Genomic DNA, 6,099 nt, shown 5'->3' with positions numbered 1-6,099 from the left:
CTTGCTTGCAACTGTAAGGCTCGGATCTAATTGTTTCGCCTTTTTTAATTTTGCTAATTTTTTTGGTTTGGTTCTCTTTTCGAATCCGCTCAATGTGCCGTCTCTCTCCCATAAATTTTAGGTTATTTTCTTCTATAACTTTTTCCTTCTTTCTCGCCTCCTGCGTTCTTTTATTATTTTCATCTTCTTCAAATTTTCCCTCCATCGCTTGCAATTGTTTTTATTGTTTTCCGTCATCTAAAATAATATTATTTAAACTAAATATACGTTTATAAATTTTTTTTTTTTTTAAACATACGATGTCGCACGAGATCAATTTCAATTGTTTATAAAATTAAAAATCACAACTTTTTTACAGTAAGTTTTGGTTTTCTGCAAAGCCGGTCAAAAATTTTAGTTACTCAATTTTGTGCATTTACTGCCAGTAGTTTCGGAGCACTGATAACAAGTAACGGTTTTGATGTCGCATTGGACATTAGAAAAAGAGATAATGCAAATGCAAAAAATCTTACTGTTATCTTTACCGAATTATTCAGCTAGCAATTTTTGCACTGTTCTTTATACTTACACCGTTATTTGAGAGAGAACATTTTTGTTCTTAACATCTTTGTTGACGAAGTAAAACCAAAACAAATCGTGCTATAGAAATACGCAAAAATGCAATATATTTGCATATATGCACCATTTTACCGCCCAATAATTTAAAAAGTGTTTAGAAAAATCGGGTTTTATTTTTAAATACTTAAATTTGGACAATTTTCTTTGGCAATATATCAAAACCAAGAGCATCCAACCAGTTTTATTTTTTTGATCGTGGTTGACCTTCGCGTGGAATTGCCCATATAATCAAAAGTCGAAATAGCGCATAGTTAAAGAAATTATCTGGGTGGTATATTATAAATTATTGGATTCTCCTTTTTCATTTCTTTTGCAGTTGTGGACGCCAGTTTTTTTTTTAACAGAAAGTTAATAAGTGCCCTTGATGCAAAAAATTCGTTCACGTTCACATTAATCCCTAAAAAAGAGCAATGTAGCTCGTTTTTCGCAAAGCTCTACTCTGCCATCTTCTCGCTTCGCTTCTCGCGCACACTGTTTCGTCAGCCTTAAACAATAATCCATCAAACACAGTCATAGTTTCAAGGATCATGTATCACTCATTAGCTGAAAAATTCGGAAAAATTACCAGTTAAAATATTTGTCACGTTTAAAAACAATCTGACAAAGCTGTAGGAATGTTTGAAGATAAATCTCTAATTCATATGTCTATATGTCTCATATTTCTAAAGATGACGATGAAATCTTAGAATTTAAACCAGCAAAATCTTTCTCAAGCATAAATCTTGTGCTACATAAATATTTATTAAGAACGTAGATCTAATTGCAACCCATAGAAACAGAACAGATTTACCTGTAATAGAAATTGGAGTAATAAAAACCTCGCAAAAAACACCACAGCAGTAAATATTAAAACAAGAGAGCACACTATAGTCGATTTCCCAAAAATATTTTTTAAAAACGTAGATCTACTGGAGTTCGGCATTCGAATAGGTTTATATTAGGATCTTTTAAAATTCGACCATTACCGAGCTGTAATGTCAACGTGAACTTGGCCCAACTTTACGCGCACCATGTATATTTAAATCCTATTATTTTTAAATACCATTATAAAGATCTATAAAATGCCGCTCGATCGTCAAAATTAAAGATAATATCTGCAGTTATTTAAAAATCATATAGCTATATACCCGTTACTCAGAAAAGAAGACATTTCAACTTTTTTTGGAATATCGGTAAAAATTTGGAAAAAAATAATAAAATGAAAAAACACTTCAAAATTTTTTAAGAGTGCGGGTGTGAGAGTTTTGGGCTGTTTGTGGGCGTGGCAAACGGTTTTTTGGCAAATCTATAGAAATTTACAAGATATATTCCAAAATGAATAAATATCACAACATTTTTCAAAATTGGCGTGACAGTTTTGTGCGGCTTGTGGGCGTGGAAATAAAGTTGCGCTGAGTCTATGTCTCTGGAAGCTGCATACTTAATCTCAACATTCTAGCTTTTGTAGTTCCTGAGATCGAGGCGTTCATACGAACAGACGGACGGACATGGCCAGATCGACTCGGCTATTGATCCTGAGAAAGAATATATATACTTTATATGGTCGAAAACATTTCCTTCTGCTTGTTACATACTTTTTAACTATTCTATCTTTTTTAATTCTAGTATACCGTTTTACTCTACGAGTAGCGGGTAAAATGAAGAGTTTGAGAATGGCTAGAAGAATTATACATACATTAGATTAGGATTTATTAGTTGGTAAATGAGAATTTAATGGAGCCTCTGAAACTAAATTTTTAAAAATGAAATTATAATTAAATATTAATTTAAAAGAATGAATCGTGAATAAACTGGGTTTTGACGAGTACTTACTGCCTAACATTTCCTTAAATATGGGGTAGAGTTATTTTGAACTTTGCCAAGGGTCAATGTATTTATTTTAAGTAGCATTGGTACGGAGGGTAAATACTTAGGGAATTATTAACATAATTCACAATAACTATCGGAATCTTTAGCTCTTCTTCACACGTGTCTGCGTGCATCCAGTATCAATATAAAGCCATTTCTTTAATTAATTGATAGTCAAGCTTTGATTATTGTTTTGACGCACTTATTAAATGCGTAGCGTTTCGTACTATTTTAAGCTAAAATAACCCCGACCTACGGCGGGCGAGCTAGACCAGAGCCCATGCCCATGCCTAATGTGCATCCCTAGCGAAGGAAGTACAAGGTCCTCTTAAGTAGTAATTACCATCCACTATTAAAAGACCGGCTAGTTAAAACCTTTCGAACTACGTACACTACGCAGTCCGCCTCGATCTCGGGAACTATACAAGTTGCGAACTAGTTACAAAAGCTTGCGATTAACCGTGCAGATTCCAGATACATTGACGCAGCGCAACTTTCTTACCAAATGTAACCAAATCTGCCAGGCTTACCCCCGAGTCTTGAAGATTTAATTTTACGCCCACAAACCGCGTTTCATTATTTGCCTTGCCAATTTACAACGGTATACCAAACATATCTTGCTCACGCCCTTTCAAACGCCCACAAACTGTGCGAAACTGTCACGCCAATACTTTTGAAAATCTTTAATTTTTGTTTTTTATTATTATTTTTTCTCAAACAGTTTTCTAACTGAGTAAAGGTGATAGTCAAAGAATTCTACCATAGAGTTCATTCTTGTTTATACGTATGTTAAACATTTCATTTTGGGTTTTATAGGGTTATTACCCTATATTTGTTCTAACTTTTTTACATGTCTTAGATTTGAATAGTCTATTATAATGTTATAAGGTGCTGTTTTACATTTCATATAAAGGTAAAATGTGAAAATAATAGCTAATGCTAACAAGAGGATTATTAATATATTTTTAAAGATTGTTAAATTTTTATTATTTAATATAACCATTTCTGTTATTTCTATGTGTGAAATTGGTTCAACGTTGTTACATTATGTTCGGTAAATATTAGGTTTGTGTATTGTTGAATATTATTTGATAATTATATGTCTTTTAATTCTGCTGTACAAATGAATATTTTTATAATTTTGTTATTTTCAATAAAAATCTTTTAAGTGTCACAATTTTGAGTGCCGGGTCATATTCCATGTTATAAGCATATTAGGCTTAATGTATTGAATGTAAAATGGTTTACGATATTTTTGGAAAGTACAAATTGTGGTTTCGTGTTTGATGATACTCTTTGTTTGTGTATTAAAAACATATATATTGTGTAGATAAAATTTGCCTTCTATGTTTTCATTATAATGTTTTCATTATGTATGTGAGACATTAGGAATATTTCGTTGGTAGCGGTGTTACACCAGGCAGAAGTTTTTATAGTTTGTCGTGCTTTAGAAGTTTTGGATTAAATATTCCTAGTCTTGTTGAACCCAATTTAAGGTATTTAATATATTCAGTAAAATGTTCAATGTTAGTCGGTATTAATAATTTCCATTAGTTATTATAATTGAAATTATTAAAAATTTCAATTGTTATGAATCCGATGGTTGAGTTGTGTCCGTTGGCTTTGTTTACTTTTATTGATAATAAAATAGAGTAAAAGGGTTATCTAGATTCGCTGAAAAGTATGTAACAGACAGAAGGAAACGTTTTCGACCATATAAAGTATTTATATTCTTGATCAGGATCAATAGCCGAGTCGATCTGGCCATGTCCGTCCGTCTGTCCGTATGAACGCCTCGATCTCACGAACTACACAAACTAGTTGAGATTAAGCATTCAGCTTCCAGAGACATAGACGCAGCGCAAGTTTGTTGCCAATTGTTGCCACGCCCTCTCTAACGCCCACAAACCGCACAAAACTGTCACGGCCACACCTTTGAAAAATGTGATAATTTTTCATTTATAGACATACAGTAGAATCCGCTTATAACGACTCCACTTATAGCGTCAGTCCGGTTAATGTGACGGAAACTTGACGGCTTGGTTGGTCCCCATACAAAGTTATATGAAAGGACCTCCAGTTAGTACGTCTCCGCTTTTAGCGACAAACCGCTTATACCGACGAGATTTTTCATAATTCAACAGGATATTGCGACGTGCCAAAAAAAAATACAGAAAAACATTTACAATAATTTACAGTAATTATTTAAAATAATAATTACAAAACAAAAATTATTATTAAATTATTAACTACGCACAGCGTGCGTGTGCAGACCTCATGCCTATATTCCATGAGATGTCCCGTTATATTTCTAGCTTATTCTGTTTTTTTCCAATAAAACTTAATGCGTAAATTCGCCAAATGTGAGTTAATGCACTAAATGCACATGGTAAGCTCATTCAGTTTAAGCTCGACACTTGTGCATTAGGCCCAAAAAATGTCTTTAAAACGAAAGTGCTTCTCCGTCGAAGAAAAAATAAAAATTATTCGGCGCTTGGAAGCCGGTGCGCCTATGAAAAACCCATTTTTTAAATTAAATTTATTACATTTTTTGTTTGATTAAAAAATTAATTTGTTTTATGTTAAAACATATTACGAACATGGCAACCATAAAATAAACAAAAAAAAAATTTTTTTTCTTCCCTTCTGTTAGTTTGTCTTTCGGGTATAACGACGCATTTAGTCAAATCGTCGGTCCCTTGAAAGTCGCTATATCCGGATTCTACTGTATATTGCAAATATCTATAGATTTTCCAAGAAAAAAAATTCCACGCCCACTCTACCGCCCACAAAACGCCCAAAACTGTCACGCCCACACTTTGAAAAATGTGATATTTTTCACTTTTTTATATGTATATCTAGTAAATTTCCATAGATTTGCCAAAATACTTTTTGTCACGCCAACTCTAACGCCCAAAAATCGCAAAAAAATTTCACGCCCACACTATTAAAAAATGTTTGAGTTATTTTCCATTTTATTATTTTTTTCAAATTTTACCGATATTTCAGAAAATTTTGAAATTTCTCGTTCGCACTTCCACCAGCTGAGTAGCGGGTATCTGATAGTCGGGGAACTCGTCTATAGCTTTCTCTCTTGTTTTATATTGTTTCCCTTTTCTTTAATTTTTAAAAAAATTAAAATTAAAAAATTATTACCTGATAGAATTCCTCATATTCGAATTAGTTTAGATTAAATGAGCCTTCTTCCTTTTCCCGGGAATTCTCAATTGGGCTCAAATTAGCGATTCTACTTTAAATAAAACATTAAAAGTTATATTCACGTTACCGTTACTTGGTTTCATTATTAAATTAGAATAACGTCTGAGCTGGTTGGTTGTACCAAGAGAATTTATCGAAGATATGCTATTAGTCGCCGGGTGACCGATCCAAGCAATATAAGTTACCTTCCAAGAAGGTAAGCCCAGCTGCTTTCCTATTAGAATTTTAAAGAAACATGAGATAAATTATGTAGCCATTAAAAAAGAAATACTTGCCCTAGTGTGGCAACTAATTATTTCCGCAATTAATGGAAGGACTATTGAAATATGCTCTGACTACTTGTTTGGCTACATAACATAAAAGTGCCCAATATGAAATTTCAACGTTGGAAAATAAAAACTTACAGACCTTGAT

At 32.9% G+C, this 6,099-nt stretch overlaps 1 long non-coding RNA gene across 1 annotated transcript; it reads right to left on the bottom strand.

The window, feature by feature from the left end:
* Positions 1-129: 129 nt before the first annotated feature.
* LOC113564621 lies at positions 130-546 on the bottom strand. Its single transcript, XR_003408149.1, has 2 exons — positions 299-546; positions 130-237 (listed from the first exon to the last, which is right to left on the bottom strand). It is a non-coding gene; the product is annotated as an uncharacterized LOC113564621 (long non-coding RNA).
* Positions 547-6,099: the final 5,553 nt, after the last annotated feature.

The sequence above is a fragment of the Drosophila erecta genome, unplaced genomic scaffold (assembly GCF_003286155.1).
Source record: "Drosophila erecta strain 14021-0224.00,06,07 unplaced genomic scaffold, DereRS2 tig00000246-arrow-arrow-pilon, whole genome shotgun sequence".
Classification (NCBI taxonomy): Eukaryota; Metazoa; Arthropoda; class Insecta; order Diptera; family Drosophilidae; genus Drosophila; species Drosophila erecta.
This window is presented reverse-complemented; position numbering and strand designations above follow the sequence as displayed.